Source organism: Chiloscyllium plagiosum, unplaced genomic scaffold (assembly GCF_037043375.1).
Source record: "Chiloscyllium plagiosum isolate Xiang-an unplaced genomic scaffold, Cpla_swu_hap1 HiC_scaffold_24, whole genome shotgun sequence".
NCBI lineage: Eukaryota > Metazoa > Chordata > Chondrichthyes > Orectolobiformes > Hemiscylliidae > Chiloscyllium > Chiloscyllium plagiosum.
The window spans coordinates 31,401,743-31,429,393 of record NW_028270162.1 but is presented as its reverse complement, the minus strand read 5'-3'; the positions used below and the strand labels follow the sequence as shown (position 1 = coordinate 31,429,393).

General features: G+C 40.3%; 1 protein-coding gene across 5 annotated transcripts in view; it reads right to left on the bottom strand.

Moving 5' to 3' along the window:
- setd1ba (SET domain containing 1B, histone lysine methyltransferase a) overlaps positions 1–27,651 on the bottom strand; it is a 135,829-nt gene that overhangs the window by 44,802 nt on the left and 63,376 nt on the right. The gene's annotated exons all lie outside the window — the stretch shown is intronic.

The window sequence follows — 27,651 nt, the reverse complement described above, 5'->3', positions numbered from 1 at the left end:
GAGTGTGAGATGCTGGAAAAGCATAGCCGGTCAGGCAGCATTCAAGGAGCAGGAGAATCAACGTTTCAGGCATTAGCCCTTCAGCAGAAATGAAGCCTCATTATGCCCTAAATGTCAATTCTCCTGCTCCTCGGATGCTGCCTGACCAGCTGTGCTTTTCTAGCACCACACTCTCGACTCTTATCCCCAGTATCTGTAGTCCTCACATTCTCCACCATACTCATGCAGTACTTTGCAAAAGATGCATTATTAGAAGTACCTTTCTTTAATGAGAGGCCAAAATGAACCCTGTTCATCAATTCAGATAGTAGACAGATGACATTTGAAGATGAGCTGAGTTGTCTTCATGTCCCAACCAGTAGTGCAGGATAAGCCCCAGCAAACTGAATTAATTGGTTATTTTGCTCATTGCTGTTCTGGCATGCTGCTGCTGCTAAAGAACGTCTGCTGCATTTTTTTACATAAAAAAAGGTTAATTGCCTTCAAAACTAAACAATCTCATGAAGGATGTTTGTGAATAAAACATGCAACAGCCACCCTTATTCAAGAAGGGTTGCAAAGAAAAATCTGGGAACTACGGAACAAGTTTAACATCTGTGGTAGGTAAGTTACTGGAGAAGATTCTGAAGGATAAGATATACATGCATTGGAAAGACACAGTTTGATTAAGAGTAGTCAGCGTGGTTTTGTGAGTGGGAAATCATGCCTCAAAAATTTGTTAAGAGTTCTTTGATGAAGTGACCAGGAAGGTTGCCGAGCCAGAATGGTAGACGTAGTCTGTATGGCAAAGCTTTTGACAAGGTTCCACATGGTAGGCTGCTCTGGAAGGTTAGATTGCATGGAATCCAGAGGTGAGCTGGCAAATTGGATACACAATTGGCTTGATGGTAGGAAGCAGAGGGTAATAGTGGAAGGATGCATGTAGACTGGAGGCCTGTGACTATTGGTGTGCCTCAGGGGTCAGTGCTAGGCCCATTGCTGTTTGTTATCTGTATTAATGATTTGAATGAGAACGTACAAGGTATAATCAATAAGTTTGCAGATGACATTAAAATAGGTGGTATCATGGACAGTGAAGAAGGCGCTCAGAAATTGCAACAGGACCTTGATCAGCTGGGGAAGTGGACAGAAAAATGGCAAATGGAGTTTAATATTGCATTTTGAAAAGTCAAAAATAAAGATTGGAGTTTCCTGGTGAATGGTAGATCTTAAGGAGAGTAGTGGAACAGAGCGATCTTGGAGTTCAGGTGCATGGTTCTCTGAATGTGGAGTCGCAGGTCGACAGGGCAGTGGAAGTGGCTTTTGGCACTCTGGCTTTCATCAGTCAGGGCACTGAGTATAGAAGTTGAGAAGTTATGTTGCAGTTGTATAGGACTTTGGTGAGGCCGCACTTGGAGTATTGCGTTCAGTTTTGGTCACCTTACTATAGGAAGGATGTTATTAAACTGGAAAAGGTGCAGAAGAAATTTACAAGGATGTTGCCAGGACTAAGCAGTCTGAGCTACAGGAAGAGGTTGGACAAACTAGGAATTTTTATTCTCAGGGGCGTAGGAGACGGAGGGGGTGATCGTATAGAAGTGCATGAGATCAGGAGAAGCATGGACAGGGTAAATTCACTGAGTCTTTTTTCCAGGATGAATCAAGGACTATAGAACATCAGTTTAAGGTTAGAGGGGAAAGAATAAAAGAGAACCCAAGAGACAATCTTTTTTTCTCCAAAGGGTGATACGCATATGGAATGAGCTGCCAGTATAATTGGTTGAGGCAGGCACATTAACAACATTTCAAAGGCATTCGGATAAATACACAAATAGGAAAGGTGGAGAAGAATATGGGCCAAGTGCAAGGAAATGGAGTTCGCATGGTTGGACATTTTGGTTGACATGGACCAGTTTGGGTGAAACGGCCTGCCTCCTTGCTGTAGGACTCTATGACTCTAATCTTTCCCATATTGACTCCATCCACCCATAAACCTTATTCTCACCACCCTACAACAATCTCTTCCTTAATAGATTAAACTTAAAACTCTAATTTTAAAATATTTTTGCCAGCTGCTCTGGCCTTTTGTGTGTGCCCTCCCATGCATCCCAACATTGGTCCTCAGTGCCTCAGTACTTCAGCCACTGCAAAGCACTTTAGGATTTCTACTGGCTGTGAAAAGCAGTATATAAATGCGAGTATGTCTTTTCTTTCCATGTTCTTCGAATTTGCTTTCCTGAAGTTCTCTAACCCTGTCTTTCTCTTTTTGCTACCTCGACAAACATTCTCTAAACATCGGTCAGTTCTTGGTCATTCATGCTCATTTAGGAACACAAGAATTGCTAGATGAAACAACACAAAGATCCATCTAGTTCGCCTGGTATTCACTTGATACTATATTAGTACAGTTGACTAATCATAATTTTCTGTCTACAAATTCCCAACAGTCTTTCCTTACCCGATTCACTACATTCTTGTCTATCTCAATCTTTTAGGTTTGCCGTTAATATTCAATGAAATGTAGGCTAATTACAAATTGTAGCTCTTCAAACAGTCTAAACTCAGTGAACAAGCAGGGCATGAATATGGATGCCCTACTTTGCTGTACTGCAAATATTATTTCTGTTCCCATTTGGTTATAAAGAACAGTATGCAACGTTATGCAATGTGACCAATACATGATGCAACAGGCATTTATCACTGGTCAAGTTCAATTGCTGGAACACACAATTTAAAACCAGCTAACGTACTAGATAAATAGTACACTTTCTGTCCAATTTTCAATTAGTTTGTCAATATAGAACAGAACAGTAGAAGCCATTGAAGTGTTTGCATTGTGTAAGTTGTTGTATATTATTGATTTCATAAAAGAAATGCTGGGATTGCACAATAGTTTGATCCTCACTTGGAATATCATTGAATGTTTTGGGTATAACATCCTTTATCTAACTACACTAACAAAGTCTCTTTCAGATGTTGATAGACCTCCTCATCATTCAGTATTTTTGGTTTTATTTTGAAATATCAGCATTTGCTGATTTTCATACTCTGTCTGTTAATATTTCACTCACATTTAAATAGCATGCCAACTGATGGACATGTAGCTTCATACACACCCTATTTGTCAAATTAGTGTTCAAGGTATTTTCCACAACTAAAAGATTTTCTATGGGTTAAGTTATTGGCCAAAATTCTGTCAAAGCAAAAAGCAAAATAATTTTGCATGAGACCCTACAAATGTGTGTATAAATCGACACATGCATCTATACACTAGTGAGAGACAGAAAAAGAAATGCAATTAGCAGATTTTATTCTTATAGCTAATGTCAGACTGCCACAATATTTGCTTCATGTTAGATCTGAAACTCTAAATGCAGAATCTCAAATCAGAAATCCTAAGCCATCCTACTCATGAATTAAGAATACACACATTATACCAGGTAACAGCAACACTTACTATGTTGTTTATCCAATTATTAGTTTATTTCAGTCGATTGATTTGCCAGTAAATTCTCTAAGTCCTGTAAATCAGAGCGTATGAAAGGCACAGGTGGTGTCATTTTGAATTTAAGCTGGAAAAGGGGACATCACCACTCTACAAGAAACTAATAACAACTCACATAAGTCAGCTCGAGGATTAACTTGTTCAGCTAACTCATGTTAATGTTTTCATATACATTTCCATGATTTTGAAGTTGTGAATTTTTTTTCATATCTTTACATTGCTACATTTTTTTTTGCAAATTACTCAATTCCCTGTAGGATTTGAAGGAATCCAGGCCAAATGTCAGGTGAAGCAGGAAATAATCCGACCAGGGCACAGGTATAATTTAGTCCTCAAAAAGTGTTAGATTGTATTTTCATTTTTATGCATTTTTTAAAAATAATTTTGTCTGTAAGTATATACTCTCACCAACTGAGTCACTGAAGCATTACTACTGGAAGACAAGTGTATCTAGTTTATGTACAGTTTCCATTACACATATAGGCAATAAAGTGATGGGAAATTTTGACAGAAAGTGCACAGAGACAAAAGTTTTTTGTACATTATGGACAGATGGGTTCATTATTCACTCTAAGAAAATTAGACCCCGAACACAAAATTATTGTTCACCATAACTTTTTTTTTTAAGTCACAAAACCATTTTAATAAGGGTACTTTGAAATGACTAAATCTCTATGGAGAAAGTGAGGACTGCAGATGCCGGTGATCAGACTCCAGAGTATGGTGCTGGAAAAGCACAGCAGTTCAGGCAGCATCCGAACAGGAGAATCGATGTTTCAGGCATAAGCCCTTCAACAGGAATGAGGCTCGTGAGCCGGGGCAGAGAGATAAATTGTGGGGGGGAGGTAACTGAGAATGCGATAAGCAGATGAAGGTGAGAGAGAAGGTGATAGGTTGGAGAGGAGGGTGGAGTGAATGGATGGGAAAGGTGATGGACAGGTCAGGAGGCAGTGCCAAGTTGGAGGCTTGGGAGTGGGATAATGTAGGGGGAGTGGAAATGAGGAAACTGTTGAAATCCACATTGATCCCGTGTGGTTGCAGGGTCCCAAGGCGAAATATGAGGTGTTCTTCCTCCAGGCACTGGGTGATAAGGGTTTGGCGAGGGAGGAGGCCCAGGACCTGCATGTCCTTGGCAGAGTGGGAAGTAAAGTTGAAGTGCTCAGCCGCGGGGTAGTGGGGTTAGTTGGTGCGACTGTACCAGAGACATTCTCCAACGCGATCTGCAAGTAGGCGTCCTGTCACCACATCGGGTGCAACCGGTACAGTAGATGACATTGGTGAAGGTGTAGGTAAATTTCTACCGGTTGTGGAAGGGTCCTTTGGGACCTTGGACGGAGGTGAGGGGAGTGGTGTGCCGCAGGTTTTGCGCTTCCTGCAGTGGCAGGGGAATGTACCAGGAGTGGCGTGTGGGATGGTGGGGGGCGTGGATCTGACAAGGCAGTCGCAGAGGGAATGGTCTCTCCGGAACACTGATAGGGGTGGGGAGGGAAAAATATATCTGGTGGTGGGGTCAGTTTGTAGATGTTGGAAGTGGCGGAGGGTGATGTGGTGTTGTGGAGGTTGGTTGGGTGGAAGGTGAGCACTGTGGAAGTTCTGTCCTTGTTGCGTTGGGATGGGTGGGAAGTGGAAGAGATGCACTGGAGGGCATCGCGATCATGTGGGAAGGGAAATTGCGATCTTGGAAGGAGGAGGCCATCTGGAATTTTTTAAGATGGAACTGGTCATCCTGGGAACAGATGCAGCAGAGACGGAGGAATTGGGAATAAGGGATGGCATTCTTACAGGAGGTAGGGTGGGAGTTGGTGGGCCTGTAGTAATGTCCATGGTTAGTCGGTTGCCAGAGATGAAGAGGTCTAGGAAGGGGAGGGAGGTGTCCAAGATGGTTCGGGTGAATTAATGGTTGGGGTGAAAGGTGCTAGTGAAGTTGATGAACTGTTCAACCTCCTCGTGGGAGCACACAGTAGCCCGATAGAGTCATCAAGAGTCATCATGTAGTGGAGAAACAGGTGGAGGATGGTGTCAGTGTAACTGCTGAAGATGGACGTGAGTGCCCATGGCTACTCCTTTGGTTTGGAGGAAGTGGGAGGATTGGAAGGAGAAGCTGTTAAAGGTGAGGACCAGTTCAGCCAGGTGGATGAGTGTGTAGGTGGAAGCGTACTGGTTGGGACGGTGTGAGATGAAAAAATGGAGACCTTGGAGGCCTTTGTTGTGGCGGATCAATGTGTACAGGGACTGGATGTGACTGATAGGTTTTTGCAGAAATGCAATTGTGTTTAACTTGCTCTGCATTTTCAGGCCACTGTTTAGTTCTGTTTGTGTGAAAATGGAAAATCTTGGAGATCAATAGCATGCTGAGTGAAGATAGTGTCCTTAGGTCACCAGTTACTTATAAACCTTTTTTTAGGTGGGAGGAGAAAAAAAATTCACAAGCTACAAAATAACAGATGGCCTCATGTTATAATCGATAGGGTATTATACTAGGTTGCACATTCAAGTCGAGATGGAGCACTGAATTTTCCAAATGACCTATCCCCATGTTCTTACTTTTCCCCATCACACCATCAAATAACTAGCTCTCCACCTTTTCCCATACTGGCAAGATAGAGGAACAGTATTATGTGACAGTTGAGTTGGCTGGATGGCTGGTTTGTCACTGCAGAATGACTCCAATAGCATGGCTTCAATTCTTGCACCAGCTGAGGTTACCAAGAAGGGTTTTCCTTCTCAATCTCTTCACCTCTCTCAAAAGGTTACTATTTAAAAGCAGATCTAACAGGTCCAACTGCACCAGTTCATTTTTCTACAATCTAAGGCAGACAATCGAAACTAGATCTGCAGTCAACATAACTCCTAATATACAAAGTAGTTGATGTCACCATGCAAAACACAAGAGCACTAGAGAAATTCCATCAGCAATATTTCTGCCTCATCCTCTAGATCCAATGTGTGGACCATCAAACAAACATTAGTCCCCTTCTTGAAGCTACATACGTAAGTATTCAAGCAACATTAATCTGGATGGACTGGACACTGTATCCAAATGAATTTAAACCATTTCAAGCACCAAGTTTTGTTTTCTCAACTCTCAAATAACTACGTTCCAAGAAAATTCAAGCTCCCTTTGAAATGCAATAGCTTTTACCCTTACTAAAGGGGCAGAAGTTGCTGCTAAGTGTTCAGAATGGTACTAACTTTTCCATCAAGCTGCATTATGCTTTCAATCCCAATGTCTTAATGATGAGGCAGAGCAGCAGAAGAGGAAAGAAACAGAAGTAGTCCTGCACTCCAGACCCCACTTGTGAGGTGTCCTGTCTCATCTGTCGAAGACCTGCATGTTGAGAATTGGCCTGTTCAATCACAATGAAAATCCATGGCAGAAATATGGCAATCCAAAGAAGACATGATCTTCAAACTGACTGACAGTGATGACAAAGTCAAGGGATGCATCAGTTACATTACACTGAGATAATCTGCTGAAATGTAATTGGCTACATTCCTTTACAGTGACAAATCTCATTTGCCACCATTGCTGTGCATAAATTGGCTATTGTGTTTCTTCACATTTCAACAGCGATCGCACCTGAAAAGTACAGCATCAACTGTGAAGTCATTTTGAACTGATGTCATGACAGTGTCTATATGAAGGCAGATACTTTCATCACTTGGTAATATCTATTTGATGTTGAGTAAATACCGGATAGATTACTTAAAGGAGTTTTTGCCTTGAGGCTGCAAATCAAAATTTTGTGTTTGTTGCCGGCACACATTAACAGACCGGCACACATTATGTTCACCTTGCTTTCTGTTTCCAGGGGGTACCATTCCACAATGAGTGCCTTTGTTTCCCCATCTAGCTCCTGAACATATATAGCCTTAAGCTAGATATTCGTTTGCAAGTATTTCATTATCCCAGACTTCAAGATTTCTGAGCTCCTATTTAGCTGGGTGTTCCTTTGTTGACAGATTTGAAACTGGTTTCCCATCTTTGTCAATGTTTGAAATGTGGAGGCAGGTTCAACTGAGACATCCAAAAGCAATTGTTTCTATTTAAATAATCAATGTTAACAGGGAAAGGCAGGAGATTAGCACAGCTAAAATGCTCAGAAAGCTGGTCTGAACACAATAGGCTGAATAGTCCACTTCTGCACCATAAAAGTTCTGTAATTCTTTGCAGCTTCCCTCTCCTACACTCCATCTTGCAGCCTTCATATCTTTGTTGCCCCATTGCAGCCTTCACAATCTCCTGCAATGTCCTTCATAGCGTCCTAGCTCCCCTCATGTCTCTCCCCATGCTCCCTTACAGATTCTGCACCTGACAGCCCTGTTGCAGCCTCCCTATTTCCTCTGTGACTAATGTGGCCTCTCGCTCTCCTCTCCAACTCCTTTGCAATCTCCCCTTTCCCTGCCACCTGGTAGGCAGATAACTGGAAGGGCACTCCAGTTATCAGCAAACAGCTGCTCCTGGCCATCCCAATCCTGCCTCAGCAAAAACGGTGGCTAGTTCCCAGCTCCAGCATTTGACATCTCACCTCTTGTCCTTGCCTTTCTCAGGACCCCTGTGCCAGACATGCACTCCCAAACCACCCCAATGACAGACCTCAAGGGCCCAATTCCTGCTCTCCGTGAGTGAAATTTCCTGAGTGATTTGGGGATTTCAGAGGCAGATTCACCCATCACCCGCAAATCTTTCAAACATTGCCGTGAACAGCTGAAGCATCCATGTTGATCTTGTACAGGCCAGGCAATCGTTTAGTCCCCATCTAAATTGTTGCAGGCGATTCAGATAATTTTAAGGCCATACATTAATTTGCTTTCAAACAGTTGTCTTCTTTAATTGAAATGGCCTTTTGGAGAGAGCACTATGCAATACAAAATAGAATAATTTCTACAGCACACAGACAAGAAACCAGTGATACAGATCCACTTCCTGAAGTTGCTGGGATTAAACTCACTTTCAGCTTCTGTACATGTGGTCTCTCATGTAATTTCTTAGCCACACAGTGGATGGAGCTCTAGACATTAAGTTGATTCCTTCTGCATGATTGAGTTTGAACATGTCTGCTAAAAACTTCTGCTTCCTGAAATATAGAGTCCTTATGCCGCAGAAGTATAGGCCTACTTTATAACATCAAATAACAAGAATGCAAGAGCAAAGATTTAGAAAGCAAGGGGCAAAGGGTTCTACTGCCCTGAATCTGAAGCACTGCAACCTGAAGATTACAGAGCAGGTGCTGAAAGGTGGGATTAAAATGGGCAGCTCGTTCATTAAGCTCACACAGACACTATGGGCTAATGTGACCATTGTGCCATAACCTATGGTTTTATGGTTAACCTTCTCTCTTTGAACATTTCGATCTACATTGTCAGACCTACAACACAAATTTGTACTAATTACCGATATCATGTTGACCCCATCTAGTGCTTTTCAATTTGTTTCTTTGAAGTAAACTCATATTGGTTGTAAAAGGTTTTTAATGCTCCTATTATCAGTCACCCAGAATCAAAGATAGATTTCTTACTATATATTCTCACGAGAAAATAGTGTGATTTGAGAAGAATCTAAGTTTGCATTGCTACACTTCTCTACACTTACAAGACACTCCCTCTTTTCATCACCATAAACCGAGTGTATTTTAACCATTACCATACAAGGAGCAAAATGAACCAATATGAACCAAATAACTGATGTCTAATGTAGGTGACTTTATAAAATGTGGTATTTATCCTCCGCATCTTTTATTACTTGCTTTGAATACTTTATTAACAGAATGCATTTACAATGCAAAAATATTTCTAATAATAATTAAAATATTTGATTATTAAATAGAGTGCCATAGAGTTTCCTTGAACCCATTTTTAGAATGCAAAAGCCATTAAATGAGAATACCCCTGTGCCAAGTAAGGTATTCATTAAGCATGCAGTGTAAAATTAATTGCTTCCAAGCAAATGCTCACTTTAAACAAATTCACAGGGTGCCCATAAACAATTTTTAAGAGGTTTGTTTGGTTGCCTTTTATATATAAATTGAATTTGAAGATGCTGACTATTTAACAAAGCACACCCTTTGTAGTTACTGATATCTCAGTATTCAAAACAGGCAAAAGAAAATTAAGCCTCCAATTGATGGCAATACAGTCCACATTGTTAACCAACTATTGACTACAATATGAAGATAAATGATTAATATAGCATCTTGAACGTAGCAAAACGTGGCAAGGCAATTCACAAGAATAATATCATAAAAGACAAACAAGGAAATATTAGAACAGATGATGAAATGCTTGGGTCAAACATAGAAATACGAACAAGTGAATTAGGAGCAAGCATAGGATTATTGAACTCCTTGGGCCTGCTCTGCATTCACTACAATCATGGCTCACCAAATTGCAACCTCAACTCCACGTTCTTGTCTCCCCAAATCACCTTTCGAAAACTGCCTTGGTTATCAAGAACCTGACCTAGCTCTGACTTCAAAGATTTCAATGACTCAGCTTCCATCGCCTTTTCAGGTAGCGAGTTCCAAAGACTATCAACCCTCCGCGAGAAAATGTTCTCGTCTGCCTTAAATGGGTGACCCTTTATTTTTGAACAGTAACCCAGAAGTCAAACATCAGAACGCATTATTGTTGGTATATTGTAAGAAGCATTTTAAATGTGGAGGAAGGAATTCTAGCTGAAGATACAGCTGCCACTAATGCAACAATTGTGGAAGAGATAATAATTGGAAAATCATAAAGAGGCCTGTAGGGCTGAAAACGGTAACAGAGGTAGGAAGGCACAAGACCAGGAATATAAATAGAAATGTGTCCATTTCTGGAATCAACAATCCTCGCTTCCTTGGAACTCCTGGGTTTTCTGAGACTGCAAATCCCAGCTGCCCAAAGCCAAATTTAAAATTATGCATAGGGATGAGGCACAGAACCTAATTTCAATATTGAAAGTGGCAACTGACCTCCACTATAAACAGAGATGGGGAGCTTGGAAGCAGTTTTCAATTAGCATTCATATTTTAACACTAACTCAAATTGGCCTGACATTTCAAGTGCATTAAAATTCCTTCCAAAGTGTCGGCTTGTAACATTCTATTTTGCAAGTCAGAAAGTTGGAACTCGAGGCTCAGTCCATTATTTGAGCACAACTTAAACACAGTACTGTGGGAGACGTGCGACACTGTGGGATATTGATCTTCAAATGAAATAGTCACATAATACATTCTAAAAATGACATATGCCAAAGGGTTTTTTATCACTGCCATTTATAGAAACTCAGCTTGCAATCTAATCACTTACCAAACCAAAAACACACCATGCCTTTCAACTTTCCTTCTCTTACCTGTAGATGATCCTTCTCTATCCCCAAGAAGCCACACTGAGATCATTGATCTCACAGACTAGCCATGATGAGCTTAACCCTGTAATAATAACCATGCTGGCATATTCTATACTGAGCTAAATCATTTCAATTTAAAATAAAATTTCAATTTTGAAGTAGTCTCTTCAGAACAATATTATTATATTATCATGGAAGTAATTTTTCAGGGAAATCTAGTCTTAACTTTTTTTCTATGCAGAGTTGATCTTCAGTAGGTTCCACTATATAGAAAATTAAAACCTGTTCAGACTGCAGCTTTGGACAGAGCAATTTCTTCTTCCTTTCTTCCGAAAACTCTTATAAATTTTATTTGCACATTCACTTCCTAATATTGTGTCACATGTCCGTAGTACCATCTTTAGGATGTGTAATGGGGAAGTTCACGTGACAGGACCTCTGTGGAATTCAACACTATGTTCTCATTTTGGAGACCGACAAGGTTTTCACTATCAAACTCTAGGGAGTTTCCAAAACTCACAACACGGTCCTACACCCATTGAAAGTCACTTTCTCCTACTTTCAAATCTTAAGGTTTACTGTTACTTTACTAATGGGATACACATGAATTTTACACTCAACACAAGGACACTTGTACTGCTTGTTAGGTTACACAATGCAAACAGATATCTACATTAAGGTCAGATCATTGAGCACTCCTAGGGTAAAAACATTTAAACAATTTGTGTGATCAAAATAAATTTTTGGCCAGGCTCGGAGTATTAAAGGAGAGCAATGGAACAGTCTATTCATGACTATTGGGAAGTCATGAGACTAGCCACCTTCCTTCACCTTCAGAAAATTATCTCCTGACACAATATTTCTTCTGCACTGCTGTTGAACTCTTAATTCACCGATTCTTTATTTTAAGGTTTGAAACTTTAAATGTTCTTGTTGATGGTTTCCCTGTCTCAAATTGCAAAAATATTCAGAATTTTGTGATCAGCGTTCTCTCCTCAGAGTTCAATAGTCTCATAATCCAAACTGCTCCCAACAAATTGGTACCATCTTCATGGCCCTCACTGCTTCTTCAGTTATATCTTACATCAGTGGCTTTTATTTTTTTAGTATCAGCTCTTTATCCCCTCCAGTCTACCATGACTGTCTCATCTGTGACTGAGTCTCTCTCTTGAATTCTCACATCTCTTCATCTTGCCAGGATACATCTCTCCTATCCGTCAGGATAGCTCTCCCACCTCTTGAAAAGAGCTGCCCTACTGCATTGCTGAGTTTTTACATTTGTGAGGAAAACCACAGTTAAGTTCATATTATTTACCCAGATAACAAATGAGGATTTATCAAAGTAATCAAATGGTTATAGGTAGTAATAGAAGCTCTATAAATACAGTAAATATTTTTTATAAACAAAATTAAGTTTTCTTGCCATCATACTGCTGCCAATGATGAAAATTTTGGGAGATTTAGAAATTAACCTATATATGTAAAATCTATAACCTATTAAATGAAATGCCCCATTTATAACATGAGACAACATCTTGGAATGCTGCTTTTCAATTTCTTCAAACTAACTTAAACTTCCTCTCTTAAATATCAGTTCTTTGCATATTTTCCTTTACCTTCAAAGATCTTTAAAGACCAAAATGTTTAATTGAATACTAACCCCTTCCCTCTCTACTTCCCTTGGCTCTGTGTCCAGTTTCCTTACACTTATTTATGAAACGCCTTAGACTGTTTCTTTGGATTGTAGACCCATGGCCACCTCATCCTTCGAGCAGCCATTGGAATGCAACAACTATACACTCCATTTTCTCTTCCTATGGGAAAAACACCTTGAAGGAGCAGAAAGTTAAAATGTATACAATCATAAAGCAGAACTAGGGTGTCCAAAAAATTGTAGTCTATCCCATTGTACATAACTTCACCTGCAAATTATACACAATTAAATATGTTGCAGCACACAAGGTTATGGAAAATAAGACTGGGGACAACTCATTCTTCAAAGTGCTCTAGGAGTCTGTTATTGAAGCAGATCAGACATGGTTAGTGAGAAGACCCTGATGTTAGGTTAAGATGCGGAGTGCTGGGGGATCCAAGATGGCCGCGCCCTGATAGGATTGCATTTGCTGGGCAACACCGGCCCCACAGAGCCAGAACCCATACAAAACACTTTATTGTTCAGAAAAACACAGTTAAGGGAGCTGAAACCTGAAAAATCTTACTTACCTTTGTCCTTGCAGCTGGAGAATGCCGAAGAAAGGAGGAAGCTCGCCCAGCGCCAGGGCCACAGCCCAGTCCACTGAAGCAGCAGGCTTGCTTACTCACCAGACCCTGGTTGAAGAGCTGGTCAAATTTTGCAAGGTCCTGGGGAGGCAGATCCTGGGGAAAATTGAACAGAAGCTGGCTCTTGTATCTGCTATGCTGCAAGACCTGGGAAAAAGGACCGATGAGCTTGAGCACCGGGCTGCAGGGGTAGTGGCAGAGACTGACTCCTCCAAAAGCCGGACTGAAGCCCTGGAAACAGAGGTCCGGAGTCTGTTGGATCTGGTAGACAATCTCGAAAATAGGGGCAAAAGAAAGAATCTGTGTTGTTGGCATACCAGAGGGGACAGAAGGTGAGCAGCCAGTGGAACTCTTCGAGAAGTGGCCCCCAGAGTTCCTTGGTTTAGAGACTGAGAAGGCAAGGATAATAATTGAAAAAGCCCACGGGATCACGGCACGAAAACCAGGTGCAGATCAGAGCCGACGCCCTGTCCTGGTAAGGTTCCATCATAAAGACAAGCAGAGGGTCATGGAAGCCTCTAGGAAGACCCAAAGGCATTGGTATGTGGCGGCTCCAGGGTCCTGTTTTTTCAAGACTCCTCAGTGGCAGTGGTCCGGAAAAGGAAGTCCTATGTTGGCATCGAAAGGAGATTGAGAGAGATCTTGGGATCCAGTATTATTTAAGATATCCACCGGTGCTTCGGATCAATCATAGTGGATCCATATACTTGTTTGATTAGTCAGAGAAAGCAAAGAACTTTGTGGACATGTCGACTTAATTCTTTAACAGCCGAATAGGCATAGAGGACAGAACTGTTTGGGTTTGCTCTTCTTTAGAAAGGACTCGGTGGAGTCTCCTTTCTTGTAATAAGTTGCGTGAAATGATGTCCGGGATGGATAGAGTATTTATTTTTAATTTCTAAGTTACGTTAAGGGATGGGTGACATATTTATTTTTAGTTTATTTGTCTATAGTACTAACCTTGCTCTTGGGTGTTTTATTTTCTCTACCTGATGGTCGGTGTATGTGGTACAACACTAGCTAGTATGAGCTGAGAGGGTGTTTGGGATGGTTAGTAGGATATGTAGGATATGTAGGATATGTAGGTACCCCCTTTGAATAGGGGTGAATTCTTTCAATTAGTGCCTTTGGTGATTTTTTTATTTTTCTGTTTTTGGAGTATATAGGTTTTATAAGGTTTGTAGATCTGTTGGATGTAGTTATTTTAGTCTGAGATGTTTGGGTTTTGTGGATTCTTTTGCATTAAAGCTCAGTGATCTGTAGTTTGGGTTCCTCCTCTGTGGAGTCTAGATGGTGCTGTGGAAGGTTATGGCTAAGGAGGTGTTAAAGTAGTGCACATGGAATATTAAGGGGAGTCATTCACCTGTCAAGAGGAAGAAACTACTTTCCAGCCTTAAAAGGGAGAAAGGGTGGATGTTGCCTTCTTACAAGAAACACACTTGGATGATACAGAGCATTTGAAGCTGTAACAGAATGGGTATGACTGGGTTTATTTTTCACCTTTCAATACGAGTAGAGGGGTGGCCATTTCAGTTGAGAAAGAATCTCCCATTGAAGTTATTAGAGTGCATTAAAGACACACATGGGAGATTTATAATCCTTAAAGCTTTGATATATGAGGAAGAATACAGGATCTTAAATGTTTACTGTCCCCAGGCCCACCCTCTTAAATTCTTGACAGATGCTTTTTCTAGACTGGTTAAGCTTGCATCTCAACATATCATCATAGAAGGGGATTTCAACTGTCTCATAGACCCTACGGTAGACCGATTGCCCAAAGGCCCGCTGATATCTTCTTTGTGAAGTAAACAATTAAGGGATTTGAGTGCTGAATTGGGGTGGAGGCACCTTCACCCTACTGGCAGGGACTTCACATTCTTGTCGAACCCACATAAATGCCATATCAGGATTGATCTTTTTCTGACCCCAGGGCACATCTGGGCTCGGTGGCATCAGGTACAATTAGCAGTATGACTATTTCCAATCTTGCCCCAGTGTATTTAATGGTTAAGAGGAAGGATTCTGTAGTAGGCTCGAGGAACTGGTGACTGGATCCCTTCATCCTTAAGGATAACAAGCTTATTGAATTCCTTTCTATTGAATTCAAGGCTTTTTTTAGATATTAATTCAGGCTCGGCCAGTAGCTCAGCCATTCTTTGGGAAAGAGCTAAAGCCTATGCTAGGGGTTGATTATCTCCTATTCAGCCAAGAAGAAGCAACAGACGGGTGAGCAGCACACTTGCTCAAGATGCATTTGAAAGTAGCTGAAAAGGCATACTTTGACAGGTCCTCACTAGTTAAAATGCAGAGGATCACGGCACTCTGGACTATGCTGAACTCCACACTCACATGGACAGCCAAGAGGGAGCTTACATTTGCAAGTCAAGGCTGTTTGAGCATGGGGATAAGCCAGGCAAGTACCTAGCATACCTTGCTAAGAAAAGAAGTGCCTCCCAAGCCATTTCCTTGATCAGACAGGATGCTGGAAATTTGACCTACAATTCTAAAAGGATTAATGCAGCATGCCAGAAATTTTACTCTGAATTATACCATTCTGAATACTGAGAGAGTGGGCGGATTTGGATGGAGTCCTTTTTTAAAGAATTTGGGCCTTCCGGCGGTGACCCTGGAACAAGGGTCTTTCCTCAATGCACCATTGTCAGAGCAAGAGGTGCAGGAGGCTGTGAGGCAGCTCCAGATGGGAAGGCACCAGGCACCAGGTCCTGATGGGCTCCCCAGTGAGTTCTATAAGGAATTTATAAGTATACTGTCAGGGCCGATGCTTAGCATGTTTAATTACTCACATAGTCATGGCTTCCTTGCACCATCTCTAAGAGAGGCGAACATCCCTCTCATTCTTAAAAAAGGCAGGCGCTGGAGGATTGTGCTTCCTATAGACCCATTTCACTCCTGAATGTTGAATTCAAAATTCTATCCAAGATTCTGACATTAAAGCTAGGAATTGTATTGTCCTCCATCGTTAAGTAGATCAGACGAGGTTCATAAAAGGTCACAGATCGACGGATAATGTCAGGAGATTACTTAACATGATCCAAGTATGTCAACAGCAATCGATATAGGGATTGGTGATCTACTTAGATCCGGAAAAAGCATTTGACAGGGTCGAGTGACGATAACGCTTTCATACTTTGAAGCGGTTTGGCCTGGGAGAGACCTTTCTCAGGTGGGTGGAGGTTTTGTATAGTGATCCCCTTGCCGTGCTCCTCACGAATGGTGTACAGTCAAGCAATTTAATATGCGTAGAGGCAGCTGGCGGAGGCAATATGCAGGGATCCCAAAATAACCGCTCCAGAAGTGTGGACGAAGTCACATAAGATCGCACTGTATGTGGATGATTTTCTTGTCTTCTCATCAAGCACAGCAGCTTCAGTGTCACACCTGATACAATGCATCAACTTATTTGGTGGCTTCTTGGGTTATAAGATCAATTTTGCGAAGTCAGAGGCCATGCAAATGGGTGGTCTCCCGAAAGTGCCTGACCCTGAGGGCGGATCTCGTTTCCCCTTTAGATGTCGCAGGAGGGCTTTCTCTACTTGGGTAATTTTTTTCTCCCGTTTCAGATTGGCAATTTAAAGTCAATTTTGCTCATTTATTCGACTGAATCAAGCAAGTTCTTCATAGATGGGAGGCGCTTCCGATCTCTTGGTTAGGTCGGATAGCCTTCATTAAAATGAACATTCTGCCCTGCCTGTTGTATCCTATGTGAATGCTTCCACTGCTTTTTACTAAGCAAATATTTAGAAGATTGAACAGCTGGTTTAGTTATTTTGTCTGATATCACAAGCGGCCCCTGATTAAATTGCCTAAATCGCAGTTACTTTACAGACTGGGAGGAGTGGGCCTCCCAGATATCAAAAACTATCAGTTAAGCACATTGCTATCTTACGTGAATGATTGGGCCCGGGGGGATGCTCACTCACTTTGGTTGGACATTGAAGCACATCAGGCAAGCTGCCCCCTTGTTAACCTGCTGTTCTTAGACAAAATGAGAACAGTTAAGGAATATTGTCATAGCCCAATAGTCATCAATACTGTCAAGGCGTGGAGGGCAATGCATCAGGGTGAGGACAATATTGCCAAATCATCATTTTTGACAGCCTTAGTTGGTATGCCAGGCTTTCAGCCAGGGATGATGGACTCTGGGTTTAAACTATGGACAGCCAGAGGAGTGTCTTGTCTGGGTGGTTTATTTGAAGGGGACATACTGATGTCTTTTGACCAGTTGGCTCAGAAATAGGAATTGCCCAGTAGAGACCTCTTTCTTTTCTTTCAAATTAGAAACTTCATACAAAAAGAGACAATATTTCTAACTGATCCTTGTAGGTCCAACGTGGAAAAGAGTGCTGAGGGTACGTTATTTGTTAGCAACACTTATCATCTATTGGGAGAGGGCCTCTCGGACGCGACCGAACGGCTTTGTCGAATAGGAGAGTGAGTTGGACGTTGAGATCTTTTCTGAAATATGGGAGGATATCTGGGAAAATGCAAGAAGAATCTCAGTTTGCAACAGGACCCACACCTTGCAATTGAAGATTCTCCACAGGGTCCATCTGGTCCCAGACTGCTTGTTAAGTTTAAAGCAGGAGCTTCTTCAATGTGTCCTAAATGTAAAGTGAACATGGACACACTCACTCATTGTCTTTGGTCCTGCCACAGACTGTGGGCTTACTGGAGCGCTGTGGTAGGCGAAATAGAAAAGGCCTTGGGGACAGAGGAGGAGATGGACCCGGTATCTCCTCTTCTTGGCTTTGTTAAATTCTCTTTCATTAGACACAAAAAAGGCTTTACAGTATCCTCACTTTTTGTTGCAGAAAGAACATTCTATTAGGGTGGGCGTTGGACAATTCCCCCAAGGCTGGTGGGCTGGTGTTAGCTAGTCATGGAGCACATCCCCTTGGACTTTCTTACGAGTATGGTGCACCATAAAACTAAGAATTTCTATAACATGTGGTGGCCCTTTTTGGACTACCTGGGTACAGATTTGTCCGTCATACTAATAAGAGCCTTTATATATCTATGGCAATTCTAAGTAATGGGTTTGGTATCCAGAGGGGAGGAGCTATGAACACATACATATGTATAAACTTATGCGCTCGATGATTGAGGGCTATTGCTTTGTTTTGCTGAGCTGTGTTACAGTTGATATCGGTATTATTATTGTTAAGGTTTGCCTTTTTAGCTTAGTTATAAGTTAGTATTTATTTATGTAATTATCGGTTTTATTTTAAATATTGAATTGTTTGGTTTTGTATTTGTTGTAATATTCAAAAGTTTTTCTTTTCTTTTCAATAAAAATATATTTAAAAAAAGATGAGTGCTTGAAGTAACTGTTGTGATTTGATAGTTCATAAAGGTTTTAATTGCAAAAGATTTCCACAGCACAAAATGATTTCGGCCAACATTCTTCTGTAATCTGCTCCATGCAGAGCATATTCTACCTCCCTGCAACAGTAAGCAAAAGGTGACAGGATTCAACAACTTTCAATATTTTTGTTGGGTCCAAGCCCCTAATAATTCTTTAAGTTACTTCTAATGTACTAAACTCAAATTCTGTTGGCTGTATAAACCTCATTTTATTTATACTTGTTTCCTGACCTTGCGTTTGTCAAAAAAATGAGTTAACCAATGACAACTTTGTGGGCGGCACGGTGGCACAGTGGTTAGCACTGCTGCCTCACAGCGCCAGAGACCCGGGTTCAATTCCCGCCTCAGGCGACTGACTGTGTGGAGTTTGCACGTTCTCCCCGTGTCTGCGTGGGTTTCCTCCGGGTGCTCCGGTTTCCTCCCACAGTCCAAAAGATGTGCAGGTAAGGTGAATTGGCCATGCTAAATTGCCCTTAGTGTTAGGTAAGGGGTAAATGTAGGGGTATGGGTGGGTTGCGCTTCGGCGGGGCGGTGTGGACTTGTTGGGCTGAAGGGCCTGTTTCCATACTGTAAGTAATCTAATCTAATCTAACTGTGGATAATCTTCCCTTCCCATCCATCTAGTCAGGTTATTAGCTCTTCAAATAGTCATGGAACCATGATTAGTCATAAAAATGTTCAATTGTGACAAATGTCAAAGCAGGGAAGCATTCATACAATCATTCTCATACCTATGGACACAAACGAGTTGTACATCATTAAGATAGAAACTTTTTTTTCCACAAAAGTAGTAGAAAGAATGGAGGCTGAAATGGCCCTATTCACATAATCAATAATGTAATTTGAGGGTTCTAAGCAGAAAATGGAAGGGCTTTTTTTCTTCTGGAAAGCACACATCAAGACAACTGGACAACTAGCAGATGGAACAGGCATTTCCTACTGTTTTCTGAAATGTAAGCATAACATATGTAATTGAAGTGACGCTCAGCTTTACCCTATCTACCTCCCTCCCTTTCCCTACATTTTCCAATCTAAAGGAACCCAAATGAGTTTTGGAAACTAACATGATGACTCTAATTTATCATCTGATTTTTCTCCAGAGATGCTGCCTGCCCTGCTTAAGCTTTTCCAGCAATTTCTGCTTTTGTTTGATTTATGCATCTGCAATTCTTTCAGTTTTTATGATGTCAATTACAGGTTGTTCTGCTATAACATGTCAGTTGTGTTCCTCTGCAACCTCGCACTACAGAAAATCACACTGCAGAAGTTTGCTTTTAAAAAAATCACTATACCCATTCAGTAGAAAGTTCACGTTATCCAAAAAATGTCCACAATTTGTCAATTGCATTATGGCCAATTCACACTGACAAAACACACATTATAGCAGAACGACCTGTATCTTAACTATCTACTTTTTTTCAGACCCTAGGGTGAAATCCATCATGACCTGGGGATTTATAAACTTGTACTCCCAACAATTTAGAATCATAGAATCCTTACCACGTAGATACAGGCCATTTGACCCACTGAGATTGCAACAACCCTCTGAAGACCATCCCATCCATGCCCACCTCTACATACTATACTTGTAAACCCACATTTACCATGGCTTTATCCACTTAGCCTTGACATTATAGGACAATTTAACAAGGCCAGTCCACCCTTGGACTATGAGAGGAAACTGGTGCACCCAGTGAAAATCCATGTAGACACAGAAGAACATACGAACTTCACACAGTCATCCAAGACTGCAATCGAACTTAGGTCCCTGGCGCTATCAGGCAGCAGTGCTAACCACTGTGCAACCCACTACTTCCCTGATAATTGTAAGTTAATTTCAATACCTAGATTGACAGCTATTTCCAGGATGTTACATATATCCTGTCTAGTGAAGACTGATGCAAAATACCTGTTCAATTCGTCTGCAATCTCTTTATCCTCCATCATTAGTACTCTAGGTTTCCCAGACTCATTTTCTAGAGGACCAACACTTACTTTATTAACTTCTTTTTAAATATCTGATAGAAGTTTCCAATATTTTATGTTTTTGACTAACTATCTCTCGTACTCTAATTTTCCCTCATTAATCTTTTGGTAATTATTTTAAAAAAAAACATTTTGTCCAATCTTCTGACCTGCCACCTATCCGAGTACAATTATAAATAATTTCTTTGAATTTAATACTACCTTTGACTTTCTTAGTTAACAATGGATGGCGGGTCCATCGCTTAGAATGTCGTGGCTGTTCTTGAACAGAAAAGAGACATAGCTAATTCTGGAGCACACTAAAAGATTATTGTCCAGTGTGATTTTTCATATGTAGTTATCTTAATCAGTTTTTTTTTTTAAACACACCTCTGGGCAAGTGGGAGTTGCATCCAGAGTTTCTAGTTTTGAGGTACAGACACTACCACTGCACCACAGATTTTCACTGGAGTCAGCAAGAGTACTGACAGATTAAATATGAAGTTTAGCATTAATTTGCAAAAATAAGGACATTTCTTAAGTGAGACACATTAATTTATATTATTTTTGCCATAATGGCGGTTTAACCCACTTTCAATCCAATTCAGGTTAATAGATAATTTTGTTCAACAGAAGGGAAAGTAAGAGCCCAGTTATCATCAACTACACAAGCATCTTCACGATAGGTGTATGAATAAATTTAGTATCCATTTTAGGATGAAAATTCCCCTGTTTCTCCTGATCTCGCATCACCTCACCTTTTCTTCAAAACAATGCAGGCGGGATTATGTTGTTAAACAAGACGTTTTTTAAAATCCAGACTGGATTATATCAATCTCAGGAACTCACCTTTCGCATACTATGGTATGTTACCATTTAGCAGAACACAAATAGAACTAAGACTCTTCAGTCATTAAAGTGTGTTCCACCATGGTTCATTTGCAATCGCCATCTATGTTAATTAATCATTATTTTAGAGATCACACAACAGGCAGGTAGTGAAAACTAAATGCTGGTCTGTACCAAATTTAGAACAGCTTGGTGGGGTACAGTGGTACTCATTAGGATTATTTTTAAAGATATATTTACTTGAAATTCGAGATAAAAGTGTAACACCACCGTAACAGCAAAACTGATGCTATTCAGTGAGATTACGCTCTTCTTCATTTGTGAGAGGTATAAATTTTGGATTTGATTTTATTTCACCCTCCACTGTAACAGTGAACTCCTTCAGCTCGGAATAGCAGGTTACAAGATAAATAAGCATTAGGAGAAATGATTAGTGGCACTTCCTCGCAGTCACATGGTAAGTGAAGAGTGTACCAGCTTGTATTCTTCCAGGGGACAACACATGTATGGGCAATAAATGCTGGCCTTTACAGTGACACTGCCATGATTGGAAAAAAAAATACCTGGTCAGGAAGTTACTGCACTGATGGTCAGATCTGATCAAACAAGATTCAATTTGCCTTGACAGTGATCTAGGAGTGATAGCTAGTAATTTCATGTGAAGGCATTTTTTTTTTAAATTTCCTAATAAGTACTACAGTGTCTCAGCAAGCAGACTTAAATTTGGAGCCGAACAGCATTCAGTTTTGACATCTCTCCCAATAGTGTCTATTATCACTAAGAGGATGAGAAATTTAGCTTGGATAATCTTTACAAACACACCATGACATAATTGCTAATTATATGCTCATTTGTAGGTTTAGCAATTTGTCTTGTGTAAAATCTTCCTTGTTGTCCATCCATCCTAATTTGGTGGTGTCTACAACCTTGTCATAGAGTCATAGAGATGTACAGCATGGAAACAGACCCTTCGGTCCAACCCGTCCATGCCAACCAAATATCCCCACCCAATCTAGTCCCACCTGCCAACATCCGGCCATATCCCTCCAAACCCTTTCTATTCATATACCCATCCAAATGCCTCTTAAATGTTGCAATTGTACCAGCCTCCACCACTTCCTCTGGCAGCTCATTCCATACACGTACCACCCTCTGCGTGAAAAAGTTGCTCCTTAGGTCTCTTTTATAACTTTCCCCTCTCACCCTAAACCTATGCCCTCTAGTTCTGGACTCCCCCACCCCAGGGAAAAGACTTTGCCTATTTACCCTATCCATGCCCCTCATAATTTTGTAAAACTCTATAAGGCCACCCCTCAGCCTCAGACGCTCCAAGGAAAACAGCCCCAGCCTGTTCAGCCTCTCCCTATAGCTCAAATCCTCAAACCTTGGCAACATCCTTGTAAATCTTTTCTGAACCCTTTCAGGTTTCACAACATCTTTCCAATAGGAAGGAGACCAGAATTGCACGCAATATTCCAACAGTAATTCTGTTTTGATCCTAATATCTAAATCGTCACAAAATGGTGGACAACAGTGGCCCCCAGAACTGACCCTTGCACTCTGAATAGCAGCCCTTTACAACTACTGGATTGACTGCTTGGAGTGTGTTTAAAATGTACGGTTGCTGCAAATTCAAAATATTATTACTTTTGCAACATGACATTTACCTTTTCAGTCCAACTTATCTTGTTCATATTACGCAAGTGTGGCATAGAAAACAACACACATTCCATTAAGGCATTTCTTGGATAAAATATTTAAACATTAAATTGCATGAAGAGAGCAGGGCAGTCTGTTTTTCCTCTCTCCCACAGACGGCTCAGCAGGAACTGCAAAACTTGGTCTCTAAAGAAAAACACACTCCCTGGGATAGGAGAATCGAGAATAGAGTTTAATGACTGCACTTCAGGCACAAATATCCTCGCAACAAACTCAATACTGCTAATAATGTAATCTTTGCTGCTTGTATGGAAATTAATAACATGTTCCACTACTGAAGAAAAGTCTTATTTAACTCAGTTTTGTTTTGACTATGTTGTTCGCTATTTAAATTTTCTGTCAATCTTTAGTTGGTCACTTAATTCTGCACAACATCATCCGAAATGATAGACTACCCAGGTGACTGCTGTATATCCATAATACTCAAGTCAACCTCGAGATATGATGGATGACCAACTACCTATAAAATGAAGATCAAACACCCAGTCACCAGCAATCAACTTTTCTTAACTGCATTCAATTTTATATAACTTTGAATACAGCAAAAACTAATTAGTTTATCATACAGTCCAAATATAGTTAGGAGTAGCACTCTCAGAACATGTGCGGCAGAATGTTGAGACATAAACCATGAAAAGTGATGGCTGTTTAACTAGGCATAAATATTTAAGGCACATGTTCCAAAAATCTTCATAAAGCCACTGCTGATCAGTTGTTCAAATATTTAAGAGTTTGACTCGACTGAAAAAGCACTCGCGTCTTCCCGCATAAATCAACAGAATACAGGTAGTTTTTCTTTAACATGATAGTTGCGTTCTTGTGCAACCCCACATTATAAAAAAATTGTGCTTTAGAAACAGCACTTCAAGTGTTGGCAATGTAATTACAGTACAGCCAACACATATTTAAAACATTCGAGCTTTAGAAACCATGTCCCAATTCGTCAATCGCGTTATAGAAAATTGGCGTTAACGAAACACTCATTATAGCAGGTCGACCTATAGCTAAAACAAAGGTGCAGAAACCCAAGAATTAATTTAAAAAGGATTAGCTGAGGAATATCTAAGTTAATTAAGGAAAGTTGTACAATGTAATGCTACATTGTCCTGTAATGCTGCATCTGAAACATCAACCTAACGTATGACATGACACAACGCAACTGAAATTGAAGTACCTTGAAAACACAACGTCTGACAGATTTGGCCAGTCACTTTTCTCCCAGTCTATTAGTAATATTGGGATTGCTCACCTGTGTGAATTGTGTCTCAACAGAATGGAAAGTCAAATGTAACACCAGCTGCTTACTACAAGATCAACAACATGTGCTTCACTCATCAGCATTAAAACCTACTGAACTGCATATCAATGAATTAAGACGCTTACAATAAACTGATTAAATGCTCCCCCATTTAAAACTGGTTAGAGGTTTCCAGTGTAAACTCTGGAGCACCGATGCATTAAATCGGACATCCTTAAAAATAATGCCATTATTTCCAAGCAGAATGTCAGGAAACCCCCAAGCAACCTGGCTCAAGCAGCTCTGACTTTATAATACAAAGTTATAAGTGTCCATACAGAAATTTGACAACACTGAATTTATCATCAGTTATCAGCAATTTAGCTTTTCCCTCACCAACCATCAATCTGAAACAAATCTTCAAAAGAAACAAATAACACTGAAAATAAATGGTTTCCTTTAGCAACTTACAACAAAAACTATTATAAATCATTTATCTAAGATCTTTCTCCCCCTGAACTATGTATTTGCATCATAAGAGAACTTACTGGTCTCAGAATTTTGAGAACAGTGGGGATCTAACTGTATTAAGCCACTGAGCTTTCTACCCCCTAATTTCATTCACTTAATACAGACCTTTTTGTTTTGCTTTAAGTTCAAAATTTAATAGATCCAATAATTTATAACCAGATTTGGTTTGGCTGTATCAATCATGCCACAAGAATTGTAATCCTCTCCTTCTAGAAAACACAATGTTTTGGCCTCGGCCACTTTCTATTATAGTGAATTCCCCGGCCCACCATTCTCTGGATGAAGAAATTTCTCCTCATCTCAGTCTGAAAAAGCTTATCCTTTTATCCTTAAACTTGCCCCCTGCTTCTAGAGTTCCCCTATCATCAGAAGCATCCTTCCTATATCTAACCTGTCTAGCCCTGTTTGAATTTTATAGATTTCTTTGAGATCCCCTCATTCTTCTAAACTCCAGTGAATGCAATCCTAACCGCCTCATTCTCTCCTCATACATCAACCCTACCATCCCAGGAATCAATCTGATAAACTGTCGCTGCACTCACTGCATCAAAAACATCCTTAAATATGGAGACCAAAACTGCACACAATATTCCAGTTCTGGCCTCACCAGTGTCCTGTTTAATTGGAGCAAGACATCCCTGAATCTACTCTAATCTTCTCACTATGAAGGCCAACATACAATAGCCCTCTTTACTGTCTGCTAAACATGCTTACTTTCAGTAACTGGTGTAGGAGGACACCCAGGTCTCACTGAATATTCTCCTCTCTCAATTTACAGCCAATCATTCAAATAATAATCTGAATTATTATTTTGCTGCCACAATGTATAACCTCATAATTATCCACATTACACAGCATTCAACCTGCATGTACCCACTCACTCAGCCTGTCCAAATCACACTGCAACATCTCTGCATCCTGGTCACAGCTCACCCTTCCATCCAGTTTTATGTCCCCTGCAAATTGAGATATTTCATTTGGTTCCCTCATCTAAATTATTAACATGTGTTTTGAATAGAAGTCCTATTACCAATTCCTGCAGTATCCCACTGGTCACCGCCTGTCACTCAGAAAAAGTCCATTTATTCCTACTTTTTGTTTCCTATCTGCCAACCAGTTTTCTAACTATCTCAGCACTCTACTCCTCAAGTGCTTCCATTTTACACAATAATCTCTTATGTGGGACTTTGTTGGATGCCTTCTGAAAGTCCGAATAAACTATATTCTCTACTTCCCTCAAACAATTCTACTACTTACATCCACAAAGTCCAATAGATTTGTCAAACATGATTTCCCTTTCGTAAATCATTCTGGCTGTGCCTGATTTAAGTATTTTCTAAGTGCTGTACCATAAAATCCTTTGATAATGGACTCAAGCATCATCCCCACTCCTGATCAGACACACTTGTCTATAATTTCATTTTCTCCCTACCTCCATTTTTAAATGGTGGGATTACATTAGCAACCCCCAGTCTGTAGGAATTGTTCCAGAAAAATACAAATTATTCAATATCCCTGTTGTTTCTTCCCAGTGCCTCCGAAAATCTTAGCTTAGGTTTTCCCATTACTCTTTTGAAAGTTACAATTGAATCTGCTTCCAAAACCTCTCCAGGCAATGCATCTAGGTCATGACACGTTGCTAGGTCTAACAAATACCTGCTGGTTATTTTGACAATTATTTAAATCCCTATCCTCTAGTTTGTGAATTGGGCTGTCTTGAAGATAGGGAACCAGTCAGCAGGGATGAAAAATAAAATTGCACCACATTCAGGAAAAACTTAAAACTAATTGTTTTTCCAACCAATCTCCTACAGTTTTGCAATGCCCCCCAAACCCTGCCCCAGCTTCTCATCTTACCTATGTAGCCCATAATATCCAGGCCACTATATTTCTTAATAATAATATTCAAATTGCAGGAGGAAGTCCTTTAGTTGTATGTACCGGACCATGATACAAATAGAAAAAAAATTCAGAAACCAGTATCTTGAGGCAGTAAAGAATTAGCAATAACCACAACTGATAATTTCCTGTTTGCTTCAGTTGGCATTGTTCTCGTCCAAATTTCTTTCATTTGCAAGTGTACCTCACACGGTAGCCAAACTATTCGCATAATTTTCATAACTTCGCACATTGGCTGTCAAACTGAACACCTGGAAGCCATCAAATTCACGAATAAAATGTTAGTTTAAAAAAAAACTGAAGAAAAAGGCCTTTGTCAGCTTGCACAATACAAAGAAACAACTGAGCTATTATGCACAAATAATATAACAGTCCCAAAAGGAGACAATTATTTGGCTTAATATGCATCTATTCACGTGGAGCAATTTGTTTCATCTGGTATGGCCTTAGTATGTATTGATGTTTTTCTGTCTATTAAACCGGGGTTAATCTTGTGCTGAGCAGCTACATCAAAGGGATAATATTTTATTGCAAACAGTTTAATTCTTAGTTCAGAAAAGCTGCGGACAAGTGTTTTTGAAACCCCTGCTTTCCAGCATAAGAAGCACAATTTAAAACCAAATCATTGCAATCATGAATAAGATATCAAAGCTTAGGTTTTCAATGTGGTAACAATGTACACAGATTAATGTCAGATCTAAAATAACATAAACCGGAAAGTCTGGACTCCAGTATCTTTATTGATAAACTAGCAAACTAAATTTTCACGTGTAAGTTTTTTCATAGATGTGTCAAACAAAAGGTTGTATCCTGTACATCAAGGCATGCCCAGTGAAAGGAAGAGAGATATTGTCAGGCAGGCACCAGGGAAACTATTCATGTGCATATCCTTTTTGTAGTAAACAATAAAGAATAGTAAAATAAATTGCAATAACAAAATGTCAGCATTATCTGCAAAATACAGGAGAGGTT